The sequence below is a fragment of the Triturus cristatus genome, chromosome 10 (genome assembly GCF_964204655.1).
Source record: "Triturus cristatus chromosome 10, aTriCri1.1, whole genome shotgun sequence".
Lineage (NCBI taxonomy): Eukaryota > Metazoa > Chordata > Amphibia > Caudata > Salamandridae > Triturus > Triturus cristatus.
The window spans coordinates 1,087,797,960-1,087,815,446 of record NC_140593.1 but is presented as its reverse complement, the minus strand read 5'-3'; positions in this window follow the sequence as shown (position 1 = coordinate 1,087,815,446).

Here is a 17,487-nt window from a genome sequence, read left to right as displayed (position 1 = left end):
ACAGCAAACAAAACTGAACTTCTACCAGATTGCACGTTTCCCCCACGTCATTGGCTGCATTGATGGGACCCATGTGGCCATCACACCTCACAGGACGTGTGATTTGAAGTGAATATTTGTTCTGCCTAGTGGGGTCAGTTTTGTTTTGGACTTCATTTTGTGCAGCAAGCAGTGAATTTGAAATCTGCATTGCACTGGAATTGTTGAATTTGTTTTGAATTGTGTTGATGACAATATTATTATTTTAATGTGATTTTTGTTTTTTGAGGTTGGAGGGTTTTAAGAAATCCAAAACTTGGAGATACAACTTTAAGTTGTCCGCTGAAGGAATGTGGCATCTCAAAAAGATTATAGGTTCCTCAATAGTTCCCCAGTGGTCTGGTTGTCATTTAAGTAATTAGGGTTGTGTTAATTTTTTGTGTGCATGGTAGATAAATATTCTGAGTCAAAGACGATTTACCCTGGTTGCATTACTATTTTAGTGTGATTGAACACCTTAAATCTCAAAGATTTTTGAGTGTTTTCTCTAGTTTGTGGTAACTTTAATTTCCTTTCCCAATTTACAGTAGACAGACAAGTTAACTGCTTTGTTTGTGTTTCAAGTCTCGTTTGGAAATCGTACTTGTGATTAGTTGTTTTTTGTGTTGTTAATACACATACATTCAATCTAACTGTTGAGTGAAAATGGATGCTGCTTTGAAGAAGTCTAAAATCCCTATTTTTGAAGGAGGTAAGGTTTTATCAGAAGGTTCACGTGATCAGTTTTGTTTTGCTAAATTAAGGATTTCATGCCTGTTTATGGCTCAGAGATCAGAAGAAGATTACTGCTGATATAAATATCTAATTTCCTTTGAATGGTACTTTTAAGGTGAAAAGATTGAGTACTTAAGGCATGCTATGTGTGAGGTGAAACCCCAGCCCAGTTCTGCACAGTTAGAGGCATTAAATGAATGGGATATCATTTGAAAGAGTATATGAAAATGATGAATCATCAGGTTAGAAATGCATTGAGCAACTATTGGATGCAATCTTTCGAGGATGTCCATAGATGTGGGTTGGGATTCGAAGTTTTTGTATATGGTTGCGATCTTGTCGTGGAAGAAGTGGGTGAGGTTGTTGCACAGCTCCTGTGAGGGTGTGATGTTGTTATAGTTGGCAGCCGGGTTGGAGAATTCCTTAACAATGTTGAAAAGTTCCTTGGTATTGTTGGCACTGGTTTCAATGCATGCGGCAAGGGCTGTCTTCTTTGTTGCCCTCAGCAGGCAGTGGTAGAGTTTGAGTGAGGTCCTGAAGGCTGCCCTGTCAGAGGTGCCTTCGCAGAACAGCAGATCAAATATTTAGCTCTGGCCAAATTGTCACACAACAATTCTCTACACAGTGCCGATGAGAAGTCATTTTTTGCCTTCAAGGAATTTATCCGAGTGTATTCTCTGATTCTTAACATGTTAACCCAATGATTCCAGAGGCTTTAAAAGATGTTGATCAATTAAAAGATAGTCTTTGATATCATCCAATCGACTCCAAAGACCTTCTCGGACCTATTGTCCTTATCTTCCAGATATCTTCACCTCAATCTTTACTATTTGAGTTAAAACCCTCTTTAGGCATCTCCAAATTACCCAGTAACCTAATGCATTTAATTATCCACCTCTTGGAATATCTAGCCTGTTTTTCATGTTTCTCAGGTTAAGTGATATGTTATTGATACTTTCTAGAGGAAGTTCCAACTCCTTCACTTGTCTTTTTATGTGGTCATTCTATATATGAAATCCACAAAATCTGTGGCTCTCAATTCTATAGTGGTACCTTGCAGTTCTTGATTGATTGGAACCAGTTCTTAATTTGAGCCAGTGGTTTCTGATGCTCAGCGCTGGCACTTAATTCTTAGTACCGGCGCTTGTGACAGTCTGCCACATGGTGGGGCTATCTGCAAAATTTGAGTATGAGCACAACAACAGCTTAATTTAATATACGTTAACAATCACACATAAGTGCCACATAAAACATTCTTATAGCGTTAGGGCCCTTGAATAGTATGAATAGTCACACTTGTAGGAGTGTGATAGTAGTTGTGTTGCGTTGATACTGTAATTGGCAAAAGGAAAAAATGATGGACGGAATGCTGAACAATGCAAACATTCACCCCAATCACAAAGATCTGGGTTTAATCCATCATTCTTTTGCTCATCACATCCCCCCAGTTTGGACCCAGTCATTTGCAAATCAGTCTTTACTGATGGGAACAGTCCAGTCCAAACTGCCAAGCCAGGTCCTTGCTGGACCGGAAACAAACATCCTAGGACCGGTTTCGGGGTATCACCCCTCATCAGCCAGGCATCTGGATTTTGTCTGTACAGTGCCTTGCCTTCTCTCCTGCATCTCCTCCCAGAAAAGAGTGCCCTGCGTTCCTTCCATCCTGCACGACTTTCCAGAGAAGACCGTCAAAATCTGGTTGTGTTCTTGTTTCATATCAGGCCTTTGCATGCATCACGTTCTTTCCAAAGTGCATCTGTGGGGAGATTTTGCTCACTTGCCTCATACTCTAACACCATTCCTGTTACTTATAGGAATCATAAGATCTTACAAAAGATTGCACTTTTTCCAGTCTCTCCTCTTTCTCCTTTTTACGAAACAAAACAGGAAGTGAGAGATTTTGTTCTCCCTAAATCAACATGACGTCTAATAATTAGCCTAGTCCATCATGGTGGTGTAACATTCCTGTATGTTCTTTCCTGCTTTTTTCTCTTACTTCTTTCTTGTTTCTTTCTCTTACTCACCTCTTTTTTTCTGCCTGCATAAGGAGCTAGAACCATCAGCACCATGCACCTTATGGCTCCAGTACCCACGCTGGTGGATTACTCCTTCTTGGTTACTTGCTCCTCGTTTCCAGTGTAATTTTGCTCTATCTACTGCAATCCTGCACTGTCTCCTGGAATCCTGCATTGTCATCTGGAACGCTGCTCCATTGCCTGGAATCTTGCTTCAGCTGGATTCGTTCACAACCTTCTCCAGTCTGGGTTTTGTGAGGAGTCAGATTCTTCTGCAATTCTCTACTTTTGATATCCAGTCTGCCAGGAAGCTTGTTATGTCACTTGGCCTTCTCCTCCAATCAGTTACTCTTCAATGACACGCCTGTTGCTTCAATGTGATATTCCTAAACATTAAGCAAAAAGGTGGTCAAAGTCAAGTCAAATATTTGTTTATTTAGACCTAAGACTTTAAACAGATCCACCAATTGACTAAAATATCAAAATAACCATCTTGAGGCAATGCACATCCATGCAACCGCCATGGCAATAAATACCATATTGGATTATTTTTTGTCAGCCCAGTGCCCGCCGTTCCCTCAACCACCCCTAGTAGTGTCATCACAGGAGTTATCTGGATCCGTTCCCCAATAATCATCCCAATAAAAATGCCGATCTCCTGAAAAAAGGGGTCTAATTCCGGACATGAAAAACATATGCTGGCTTTCAGTCTGTCCTTCCCCACAACAATGGCAGCAGTCATTAGATATCCTACCCCGTCGGTGTAATTTAGTGGGGGTGTAATAGAGGTCAAATGTGGTCTTGAAATGCTGACTTTGTAGCCTGGCAGTCAGTAATACTTTGCTGCCAACATCAATTGATTCCTGGTGTCGTAAACCCTCTACCCCAAATTTAGATTCCCACTTAGAATTTTGGGCTTCCAGATCATCCGGCATATCTTACCAATAAGCTGTAAATAGATCCTAGTTCCCTTAAAGGCTCTAACTGAGACAGAAAAAGAAGTAAAGCAATTCAGGGCATTATCGGGTATCAACTTAATGATGGGAAGACACAAGTGGCTTGTACCAATGTAACTGGATTCAGATACCCTGGAGTGGTTGTGGAGGTAACATATTTAGGGGTCCAGATTTCATCAGACTTGGGCCACCTAATCAATCTGAATCTAACCCCCCTGAAAGGCAATATAGGATAGGAGCTTAGGAAAATCAATAATCTGCACTTTCACTGGTGGGGAGGTGCAACGTACTAAAAATGACAATCTTGCCAAAATTGTTATATTTATTTAGGGCCAACCTGCTTGAAGTTGGCAGACCCTGATTGACCAAATCTGAAAGCTTGTGTTTAGCTTCTCTTTGGTTTCAAGAAACCAAGGAGAGACTCCTAATACATGATTCTCCCGAAAGGACATGGAGGATGGAATGTTCCAAATTTGACATTCTATTATTGGTCTTGCATGCTTCAACAGATGAGGATTCTGATTATGGGTAGAATGTACGGCTTAAGGGTAGCTGAAGCCCCATCAATTCATGAGTTAATACTGGGGATCGACGCCAAAGGATTTTTGTTGAGAAATATAGAACCAAGTTACTATAAAAAAACACAAAGTTTAAGATTTAGAGGGGCATTTAGGGTAAGGCGTCAAATTAAAAAGAGTGCTGGTGTTACTAGATATAATTATTATACACCTATTTGGAACTCTGCACGTTTTCCTACTTTATTCCATGACACAATTGGTAGAAGCTGGGCTCGGAATGGTATTACTGTGCCGGGCGATATGTATGAGGGAGAGCAGCTACATTCATTTGGGGAGCCTCAGGAAAAGTATAGCTTATCTATGACGCACTTTTAACATTTTTTATAGATTCTGGATTTTATTAATGAAATGCCCAAGAACCAATTCTCTGTTTATCGTATCCCAGCTATATTAGCCACTGATAAGGGGGATAGGATTGGGTCTATGTACGACTTATTGAAGATGCCTGTTGCTTCAGTGTGATATTGCTAAATATTAGGCAACAAGAAGGTCAAAGTCAAGTCAAATATTTGTTTATTTAGACCTTAGTCTTTAAACAGATCCACCAAATGACCAAAATATGAAGATAAAAATACATAAAATCCAGTACAATCCTGAGGTGATAAAAACAACAATAAAACAAATTCCCCCTATTGCACAATCCATTACTAATAGCTATCTTCGAAATTTATATTCAAACTTCAATATTGGCAGGTGAATGTATCCAGAGTATAGGTGTTACAACAAAGTATAATAAAACCATCAAAGGAAAAACAGTTAAAGGGGTGGGTTCCCCTTCATTCACAAATCCAATTCTGTGACCATCTATGTAGTTCATCAAAGTTACCTTAAAAGCCATGCTAATGCTTTCTTTACTGCAAATAAACATCTTCAAATGCACATGTTACATCAAGGTACTTCATATACAGTAAAAAGTGAGCTGCTTGACTTCTGATCCCAACACTATATTTAATTAATACGGGTCTCCAAAAAGGTTTACGTTGTTCTAAGAATCCCAGGCAGTCTAACAGAATATGGATAGCATTACATTTGACAATTAAACCACAATTACAAACATTAAAAGGATTCTTAGAAGTGGAGCAAGCCAGAATTAGATTCATACTGCATCAAAAATGGTAAAAGTTTCAATATTAGAGCTGCATTGGGTAAAGCATCTAAGTGAGGAAACATTTCATCATTCAACCAGATATTTCTCAGATAAATTACAGATATCTTATCTTTCAAATATCTTACATCATTTTCACTTGTCATCTTTTTACTTAGTAAAAGAAGCTTACCTTTGCTCATCCTTGGTATATGATTAACCTTTACTGATATTTCCAGCTTATTACAAATTCCAGTGAGTGTTTTCCTGAGCAAATTGGCCCAATTCATTCACTCAGCTTAATCTCCTTACACCATAATATGTATTTTTTTTTTAGGTACCCTGCTCAGTACAATTCCAGAATTTGATTACCTCGGTAAAGGCTAAATTATTCTATGCCGTTAGACTTGTTTCCATCCGTACGGCTTGGATCATGGTAAAAGGAGGTACAAACTTTTTTTTAAACATCTATCCTCCTCCAGATCCCATTTGGTCTCTTATCGCTTAGACAAAGCATTTCCACGCCACATTGGAACTGAGGGCAGATCATTGCTTGATAGGCTGCTAAAACTGGACTTAGAGATGGCCTATACTCTTTGTTGTGTTTATTGTGCTTTTGATTGTAATGCTTCCATTTGATCTTTCTATTTCAGTTTTTCCTCAAACCACATCCCCAGATATTTGTATCTATTGACAAATTCTACTTCTACATTATCTAGGAACCACTTAAACTTCAGGTTTCTTTTTCCCCGAATTGTAAAACTTTAGTTTTATCCAAATTTATTTTCTTTTTACAATACCGGAAAAAAACATCTAATTTCCTCTGCAGACCAATTTCTTTCATATCAGTGATGACCAAATCATCAGCATAAAGGAGACAGTTTATGTGGTGCCATTCGTTTATGGTATAAGACTATTTGATGTACCCGACTATCTAGGGAAGTCCACAAGGACCAAGGAAAGAAATGCAGACAAGACCCATCCTTGCCTTAAGCCTTTCTTAATGTGTATTCAATGAGAAAATCCCTCTTGAGTTTCAATTTACACCTGCACTCACTTTTCTCTATGCATTTCCTGTAATATTTTAACAAGGTCATTCGGTATTTCATTGTTTCCTAAGGCCTCTCATAATGATTCAAGATCCACTGAATCAAACGTGGATCAGAAATTCACAAAGCAACAATACAGCTTGCCTCTTTGCTTCACAGATTTTTGAATTATACACCACAAGGTGAAGCAGGAGTTAATAGTTGAGGGCCCGGCCTCAAACCCCTCTTGTTCCATGGGGATTATAGATTTGGCTTCTGTTGACTCCTTGAATATGCCCAGGACAATCTTCAAGACTATTTTCCCTCCCATGTCTAATGGGTTACTCTGTCTATCATTTTGAGGGGATGAAATACTACCTTTTTATAAAGAGGTTTGATCACTGCACCCTACCAGCTATGGTGAAACATTTCAAAGAAAGGAGTTGCCCTTTTGCTAGCTTCAACGAGAAAAAAAGATGAGACTGTCACATTCAGCTATTGACACAGAATGGAAGGAGAGATCTGCACTGGAAGGTACCTCACAGATGGCTTAGTCTCCATGCACAGGCAATCAGGTAGGCAGTGCCCACAGTTGTGTTGAAATAAGAAGAATTGTATGTGTGTTTAGGGCATTATGTCCTAGATGAAATGTTGTTCTGTTGGGAGTGGGTTGGAATGGCAATTGTGTAAGTCAGGCAATATCTTGCTGGGCTGTTGGCTAGTAAGTTGTTTTCAGAGCAGAATGGGCTGATAGGACCCAACTATTCCCCTATTGCCCCATTCTTGTTTTTGCCTCCTGTTGTGTGCAGTCGGTTTGAATAGTGCTGCCCAGGCTAATGTTGGCTTCAAATCTGGCCCTGGGAGGGTGTGAAGACTATCTCCTACAAGATTCTGTAGGTAGTTTCCATGACATAAGACTGAGTTCATGTCCTGGAATGTTACGCTATTACGCAGCAATTCAAGACTGTCACTATGTTTTACGATTGTGTGTGAGATAATTGTAGACACATGGTTGTGATTGCCCTCGAGTACATAAGATGGAATACCAGAGGTACTCATTTGGGTGGATGCATGGCAATCAGGAGTTACTAGGCACCATTTGAGGAAATTTAAGTTTACGAACTTAATGACCTGTTGCCACCTTACTGTCGGATCTAGCCCGAGTACCAAGTACCCCCCTTTAACACTTGACTCTCAGGCTAGCGAGGCTTGATGGGACAGCAATGTGGTAAGGAAATTGTGCACCAAGCCATTACCTCTCTGACCGGACACCCGGGTCAGTAATGTTTTCTTTGGTTGCAGACTATTACTGGATACACACTACCCTACCCAATAGGGTCCAAAAAGCCCACTTCAGCAGCAAGAGGTGGGACCAGAAGGGGGTCACAGTGGCTAAAGAGGGCACTGTGGCAGACGTTTACTAAGGACTATAGTTGGCCGTGGTGCCTATGTAGTAGGTGCTGATAATTAAAGGGGATATTGTTAAAAGCTGCTCAAAAAGTCAAAGTCCATTTGTACCAACAATGAAACAGAAGGAAACGAAGGTTCAAGCAACCATCCAGGTGCTTCAAAGCACGGTGTGAAGGGCCTGTTTACTCAGTTTTAGGGCTGAAACGCATCAACACTTTACATTGGAGGAGTCCTTTGAATCCGAATGTTGGAAAATAATATTTGGGACACACATCAAAGAAACTGAGGCTAAATTTGTCCTCAGTGTGAAAAAGGTCCAAAAGACTACCTTCTATGATGGACTGTACATACAACTAGGTAAACAGCAATATATACTCTAAACAATTGGAAGACGGCAGTGAGTATTTGACTGTTAGACATTTTTGTGTTTTTATGCATTTGTTTGTATTCATGTGTGAATTGGGCTATTCGTTGCCCTAATTGAAGATTTTCGATGTTCTATATATATATTGTTATATGTTTATTTGTATGGTAGTATATATGTTCCTCTTAAGATCTAAGTGATTAGAGCTAAGATTATGCAGCTTGTTTATGAGTGAAAACAAAAATCATACCATGTCATAAATAGACAATCATACAAGTGATTAATTTGAGTTTTCAATGTGTCGAGGTTCTGGTTTTGAATCCGTCCCCACATTATACCTTCTTTTGTTGTTTCACATGTCTACTCAGTTTCAGCAGAGCAGCTGATATTTGACTGATTTACTTGAATTACAACATGAATGCTCACCAGGAAATAGTAAGTCAGTTCCCTTCGTTATTTCAAGGTTTGGGAAAGCTTAAGAGTAAGACTATGCCAGTAAAGTTACCTATTAATGAGTACTTCCGTCCTGTTGCTCTGAGACATAGACTAATTGCTTTTCATCTGCATGAAGCTGTTGAAAAAGAACTTGAATTGTTACTTAAGCATAATATTATTGCTCGTTCCACTGGCCCAACTCCATGGGTTTCTCCCATAATAGTAGTACTTAAAAAAAGGACAGTAAAGGAGCTGTACGCATATGTGTTGACAGGCGTCAGGCAAACAAGGCAATCGAACGAGAACGACATCCAGGTCCACAGACTGCTGACATGATAACACACTTAAATGGTGCAAAGGTCTTCTCTCGCCTTGATTTAAATAAAGGTTATCATCAGTTGGAACTCGAAGAAGACTGCAGATACATTACAACCTTCTCTACACATGTTGCTCTGTTTCGATACAAAAGGCTATGGGGCTTATTTATGAGCCCTTGCGTCACTTTTGCGCCGCCGGTGCGTCACTTTTTGTGACGCACCAGTGGCGTAAAAAATTAGCTTTATTGCACCATATTTACAAAGTGACGTATATAGGTAGATGTGTCACTTTGTAAACCCCTGCACCACATTATACCTGCGCCACGTATAATGCATACAGGGGGGACGTTCCGACATAAGAAAGGGTCATAGAAATGACACAGTGAAATCTATAAGATTTCACTGCGTCACTTCTAGGACGCAAATGCATCAATTTCTTACGTCTGCCTCATGGCATGCGTAAGACTGACGCAGGCACATTTCACATGGGACTTGCCCATGTGTAATGACCCATTACTGGAGTTGCATCACTTCTGTGACACATTCCAGCAATGCATCATTTTTGCGACTACAGATACGTCAGAAATACTGACGTATCTGTAACTCCATGCGACATGATGCGTCATACTGTAAATATGACGCATCATCGGTGTCGCAAGGAGGGCGCAATGAAAAGTGACGCATCGCTGTTTTCTCGCAGCGATGCGTCACTTTTCATAAATGAGGCCCTAAGTTTTTGTGTATCATCTGCTGCAGAACTGTTTCAGGACATCATTCGACATATCATACTGCCTGTCATGAATATGTTCAATTATTGCAATGGCATATTGTTTTTCGGAGCTACACAAAAAGTGCACGTTAATGCTCTTACACAAGTTTGTCGTTTGCTTACCGAAGCAGGTTTGACTTTAAATTAGGGGTGGGCGACAATTTCCGTTCCGCCCGCGGAAATTGCGACAATTCGACATTTTCGCGTTCCGCGCAGAACGCAAAAATGTCGAAATTTCCACGATCCGCGAGGGAACGGAAATTGTCGCCTTGACTAGTCCTTTCCTGTCACAAAAATTAAACCTCAACAGGAAGCACTTACAGATATAAATAAAGCAGGGGCCTGAGTTGAAGCTCAAATTCAGTAACGCATTAATCAGCACAAAACATTTGGGAGCTAGGTCGAGGCTGGGCAGGTGTGCTTTTCTCCCCATATCTACTGTCAAAAATTAGCTGTGATCCTGGATAGAGCTCTGAGCATCCATGACTTTCTCGAGCGCAATCCCCGTGTAGTTCCTGACACCAGGAGGTTCTGTCTCCTCATCTGCTACTCTGATCGGTCTCTGGCCCTTTATAAACAAGAGGCATGTGAACTGCATGGAAGCCCCGCCCGTTTGGCCCCGCCCCACACACCAGCGGTGGGCATCGTCTTCCCGCCCTTTCCCCCACTTTGATGGACAGCTGACTCGAGGAACCCCGGGGCCCGTCGGCGCCGTGGCAACGTTAAAGACACACATGGTCACTGTAGACAACTCTTCTGGCCCTTTACGCAATTGTAATGTAGGAAAAGCACTATAGATTTACCCAACGAGGTAGCACTTACTGATTAGCCAGTAGAAAGTACTCCAGTTGAGTAGAGGTATTGCACAAAACGGTGGTGGCATCTTCATGGGTGAATATGCAGGGCAGGATTCATTCTGGCACGATGCTCCTGTCACAAAAATTAAACCTCAACAGGAAGCACTTACAGATATAAATAAAGCAGGTGCCCGAGTTGAAGCTCAAATTCAGTAACGCATTAATCAGCACAATACATTCGGGAGCTAGGTCGAGGCTAGGCAGGTGTGCTGTTCTCCTCATATCTACCGTCAAAAATTAGCTGTGATCCTGGATAGAGCTCTGTGCATCCATGACTTTCTCGAGCGCAATCCCCGTGTAGTTCCTGACACCAGGAGGTTCTGTCTCCTCGTCTGCTGCTCTGATCGGTCTCTGGCCCTTTAAACAAGCGGCATGTGAACTGCATGGAAGCCCCGCCACACACACCAGCGGTGGGCAACATCTTCCCGCCCTTTCCCCCACTATGATGGACAGCTGACTCGAGGGACCCCAGGGCCGTCGGCGCCTTGGCAACGTTACAGACACACATTGCCACTGTGACAGGAGACAACTCTTCTGGCCCTTTACCTTTACGCAGCTGTAGTGTAGAAAAAAAGCACTATACATTTACCCAACGAGGTAGCACTTACTGATTAGCCAGTAGAAAGTACTCGAGTTGAGTAGAGGTATTGCACAAAACGGTGGCATCTTCTTGGGTAAATATGCAGGGCACGATTCATTCTGGCACGATGCTCCTGTCACAAAAATAATTAAACCCCAACCGGAAGCACTAATCTCCGCGATCACGCGAAATATCGCGAGATCGCGGAGATTTTGTGCCGTTTCGCGATATTTTGCGAAAGGCACTTTCGCTAATTCCGCCCACCCCTACTTCAAATGCAGACAAAGCGTGAGTTCCATAAGACAAAACTGAAGTTCTTTGGCCATATCCTTTCTGATGGGGGTATGACACCAGATCCTGCAAAAGTATAAGCATTGTCAAATGCTGATCCCCCACAAGACGTTTCTATGGTGTGTTCATTTCTTGGCATTGCCAGTTACTGTTCCAGATACATACAAGACTTTGCCAATGAAAGTTCTCCGTAGAGAGTCGACTAAAAAGAATGTTTCATTTCATTGGTCACATGAATGTGAGAAAAGTTTTAAGAAAATCAAACAAGGCATTGAGAATGCTACTGAAATGGCATATTTCAATCCGAAGCTTCATACAGAGGTTGTTGTTGATGCTAGCCCAGTCGGGTTAGGCGCTAATCTTGCACAGCACAGAGAATACATGATTGCTCAAAGGCATATTGTGGCATATACAAGTTTTTCCCAAACAGAAAGTGCTTACTCACAACCTGAAAAAGAAAGCTTAGCCGTGGTACGGGCTTTGAACATTTCCATGTATTTCCGTACGGAAAACCTTTTATGGTGGTAACTGATCATCAAGCTTTACTGACTATATTTGACAATCCATAGGCCAATATGCCTCCTCTCATTGAACGATGGGGGTCCATGGATACAAGAGTACAATTATGCCATTGTGCATTATCCAGGGAATGATCTGAACCCTGCTGACTGCTTTTCCAGAGTGCCTATACAAGGTCATGGTACTCCATCCAAGACGCCTGAGGCCTATATTAATTTCATTGTAAAATCAAACACATCAACTGCTATTTCATAAACCCAGATTATAACTGCCATGATAGAGACATGTCAGAGTTGAAGGATATAATTACAGATCAGTCATGGAACCAACACCCTCGACCGTACACCGGTTGTAGGAAAGTGGGTTTCTTTTGCAGTAACCCCCACTTTTTTGCCTGGCTTTTGATGCAACTTTGACAGTAGAGTCCTGGGTGCCTGCTAGCCAGGTTCCCGGTACCAGTATTGTTTCCCTAAAACTGTACCACGATTGACATAACTACAGGGTCCCTGGTAAATGGTACTCCTCGTACCTAGGGCACTGGGATTGAAGAGGGTCCCCAAATTGCCACTGCAGCCTGCATGCCTTCGTGCAGGCAAAAATGACAAAGTCAACCTGGCACAATGCCTGTGTGCCATGTCAAAGCAGCACTGCCTAAGGTATGGGTAAGTCACACCTCAGCAGGCCTTACAAGCCCTGAGGCAGGATGCACTTTATCTCAGGTGTGGGCATATCTGCATGAACAGATAGGCCCCTACAATATTTAAGTCTATTCTTAATAGTGTAAGTGCCAGGGAACCATGGATAATACATTGGTTGGCAACTCTATAACTCAAGTTCCTCTGCAACATAATGGCTTCACTGAACCCAGGAGTGTTTGGTACCAAACAACTCCTCTTAATAACGGTCATCAGGGGAGTAGCAATCAGCACTCAGATAGGAGTTAGAATTGATTTAATAGAACGGCTCACGAAGCTAGAGGGTACATTGGCGGCACTAGAGGGGAGGGCTCCGGGGACTGGTGAACAAGCGACACAGTTGGGAGAGGCCCACATACAATATGCTGCACTGCTTGAGGAACTGCGCGTTGTTGATCACCGGCTATATGTACAGAAACAACACACACAAGCTGACCGGTCGGGGCCGCTGCTGGCACGGTTGGTTCGTAATACCCCCCCTCCGACTCCCATTTTGGAGATCCGGAACAGAGAGGGTACTGTAGTAGACACGCAATTAGATATTAATAATGCGTTCAGGGACTATTACGAACGACTCTATGAGCCACCTCCTGGACTTACCACCATTGATTTTGAGCCTTTTTTCAGCGGCCTGCACCTACCGCACCTTACACGGCAACAGCAAGACGAGTTACGGAGGCCGATAACAGGGGCAGAAATTCGGCTAGCGATTAAAGCTCTACCGCGCAATAAAGCTCCAGGGAGCGATGGCTTGCCGGCCGAATTTTATGCGGTGTATGCCGACATGTTGATTCCCCGCTTGCAACGTATCTATCAGGAGGCGTTGGAACTGGGTGAGCTCCCTGCTTCCGCCCTGCAGGCGTTAGTGGTCTCCTTATTAAAGCCGGGGAGGGACGGTTTACATCTCTTGAATTACAGGCCACTTTCGCTTCTGAATACGGACTATAAGATCCTGAGCAAAATATTGGCTACCCGTCTCGGGCAGTATATTTCTACATTGATACATATTGATCAGTGTGGGTTTGTCCCTGGTAGAAATACGGCACTTAATCTTAGACGACTCCATCGGGTCATGTTGGGCACACTTGGCACGGGTACCAACGAGGGATGCATATCACTTGATCTGCGTCAAGCATTCGATACCCTGCGTTGGGACTTTATGTTCTATGCCCTTGCTCGGTTTGGTGTCCCAGATGAATATATAGCGTGGGTTCGCCTATTATATACTAAACCCACTGCACGGGCGCGTACCGGTCAGCATATCTCACGACAATACGCAGTGGCTCGGGGAACCAGGCAGGGTTGCCCCTTGTCGCCGTTGTTGTTTATTCTGGCTCTCGAGCCACTTCTGCACCGACTCCGGGTTTTCACAGCCTGTAGGGGCATAATGCGGGGTCACACATCCCACACTGTCTCAGCATATGCAGATGATATTATCCTTTATCTCCAAGATATGGAGGTTGACCAACACCCAATGCCTTCCATATTTAAGATGTTTCAGGACCTTTCTGGGCTGGCTATTAATGCCGATAAGTCATATGCGTATTTTTTTGATGCACCGGTGCGGAGTGGTCCCTTTAAATTCGGCCCCTGGACGTTTCAAATAGCACCTGTCACTTTCAAATACCTTGGAATACAGATTTATCGAGATACCACAGACCTCTTGGATGGCAATTTGATGCGCGCGATTGCTGCGCTCAAATCCCAAATCCAATTCTGGGTTTCACTGCCCCTTTCGGTGGCGGGCAGAGTGGCCATCACAAAAATGGTGCTCTTGCCGCGGCTCCTTTATTATTTCACAAATCTACCTATCCTTATCCCTGTGAAGACCTTTAAAGTGTTGAACTCCCTGGTGATAGATTTGGTGTGGGGCACTGGGAGAAGGCGTATTAGCCTAGCGAAATTGCAATTGCCGACGAAACAAGGAGGGATGGGGGTACCAGATCTCCGTGCTTATTGTTATGCTAGCCAGTTGCAGTGGCTAGCTTACTGGCTTGCAGGACGTAATTTGAATGAACTGGATATGTCACCGCACGACAGGGACAAGGGGATTATTCACAGGCTCTTACTACCGCAGGCCCCCCTGCCGGCGTCGACGCCCCACTTATTGAAATTAGCTATTACTTACTGGAGAAGTGCGGTGAGATACACGGGGCGGGCGGTTCCATATGCCCCCACTATCCCGTTGCTGGGTATTCCTACACGATCGGGATTGACTACTAGCCGTGCTCTGAGGGTGTGGGAGGATGCAGGAGTCACTACGATCGGAGAGTTCTACTCGGAGGGTGTCCTGATGCCACATGAGACGTTCGTACGCTTACACGGTGTCCCTGACACAATGTTCCTCTTACATGCCCACATATCCAGATATATACGCATCACATGGCCGCCGGGTGATACTGAACAAACCACGAGTGCCTTACTTACCATGCAATACCTAATGGGCCATGGAGCGCGACTAACTAAATGGCTCGCCCACGGCATTCGCACTGACACGGCGATCTCCTTGCGACTGGTGCGCGACAAGTGGGAAGCAGATGTAGGCCGGGAGTTTACGGATGGGGAATGGGAGACGATAGCGGGGCACCCCAGGAAAGTGTCTCGCAATCCTAGATTTAAATTTATCCAGTTGATGTTGCTACACAGAGCCTATTTAACGCCGCGCAGATTGCACACTATGTATCCAGGAGCGAGTGATACCTGCCCGCGCTGTTCTGCACCCAATGCGGGATTGATACACATGGTGTGGGATTGCCCCCGACTACGGTACTACTGGGTGACAGTATGCAGACTAATAGCGGGTGTAACTTCGGTGGGCCATACAGGCACCTTGGAATATTGCATACTGGGATTAGGGCCGCGGGGTAAGAAGGGTAACCCTGCCTCCCGTTTTGCTAACCTTGCGCTACTGCTGGCTAAAAGAGCCATAACCGCGCGGTGGAAGGCTACTAGGGCCCCGTCCCTACAGGACTGGCATGCAGAAATGGTGAAGTGGGGAAGGGCTGAGGGGGCTGAACTGCATAGAGAGGAGTTTAGGGGACTCAGGAAAACACCTATCTCGTTGAGCTGGAATGCAATGCTGGAGGACTTTGTTGCTATAGATATATTCTCCTGTTAGAGTGTATTGTGGTGGTTGGTTTGAGGGACTGGACCACGATTGTATGCCACGGGGGCTCCTCACATTATCCATGGGTAGTCACCCTGTATGATTCACAAGACGGCGCAATGTGACTAAGTCAGCCGTGGGACTGGACTGCGCATGTGTCCAATAGCGGGAGTGTGTACAGGCTACTAGTGCTACTGGTGCCGGACATGCGGGGAGGGGAGGGCGGGGGGGTTACAGTTTTTTTCTTTATATTTTGTTTGGGTTATCGGCATTGTAATGTGCGTTGATAGCTTCGAGTACTCAGGGTAGGCTGTAGTTGGGCACGGGATGAGGGACCGAAAGCTGGCAGCACTCGCATTGGTTAGCAACAGGAGATTTACTTACTAAGGTTAAAATTGCTCACATGATGCTTCGACACCGTAACTGTGTATTCTACTATGCTGTCTGAGACTGTATGACATTATGCCACGTATGCTTATGATATTGTATCATGTTTCGTTGTTTATTTGATTGGTTGTGTAAAATCAATAAAAAACAGATATAAAAAAAAAAAAAAAAACTCCTCTTAATAAACCCACACTGATGCCAGTGTTGTATTTATTAAAACATGTACCCAGAGGGCATTTCAGAGGTTCCCCCTGAAAACCTACCAACTCTGATGTGGTCTCTGACTGGCTTTAGGCAGTCTGCCCCCACCAGACATGTTTCTGGAGTTGAGAGCTCTTAGTCTCTCAGGCCCAAAACAAGGCCCATACTGGGCGGAGGTGTCAGATCTCCTCCCCCAGGCAGGCACAATGCTCAAGAGGGAAGCTTCAAAGGCCTTGCTGCCTTTGTAATGCGACTCCAGCCCCCAGTTCAAACCCCACTTTTGGCAGGAGAATTGACAGGAAAACTTAATAAGAATAGGAAGTGTGCCCCCCCGCCCCCCCTTAGCCAACTCCACCCCTCAGGTGCTGGAGGCAAAGTGAAGCACATTTTTCAGTGCCCACTATGTTGAAGATGGTGGGACTTATCCAATCAGAGCTAGGGCTATGCTACCTTCCCACAGGAGGGTGGCTTAATAGAGGTTGTACACACCCCAGGTAAGGAACTCATTGGTCCCTACCTCTCACTCTACTGTAATGCCCCTAATTCTAGTATTTAGGTTGCACCCCCAGGCCCTAAAATCAGATTCCTGATGACCAACGAAGCCCGGATGCCAAAGAGCCGCACCAGCAAGAAAGAAGAAGAAGGAGTGACTGACTTGGGCCAGCCCTTCCGCCCTGTCTGCTGCCTTTTGCCCTTGCTACATAAGTCGACTCATTCTGCCTTCTATAAAGACGAAGAATCTCCAGTGGACAGGGCACCTGTCCAAGAAGAAACCAGCTTTAAAACTGAAGAGCTTCTCACTGGGGAACCGCGAAACCGCCTCCGGACCCACCTCTGCACCCAATGCCCACGGCCCGAGTCCAAGTGGCCCACTTGTCCTGCAAAGATTCCCCAGCGAATCTGACCCCTGCCGGACACTACCTCGATGCCTGCAGCTTTAATCCGTAGACTCCTTCTGACCGCGACCTGCCCGGCAAGCTGTTCCAAACGCAAAAGGACACCCTTGCATCCAAAGACTCTGGGCCTTGGGGAGCTTGACCAATGGTGTCACTACGTCCCCTAGCATCAGAACTTACCTGGGCAGCTGTGAGTTTTCTCCGCTCAGCCTCCTGGCCCAAGCCTGCAGCCTTTCTCCAAAACCG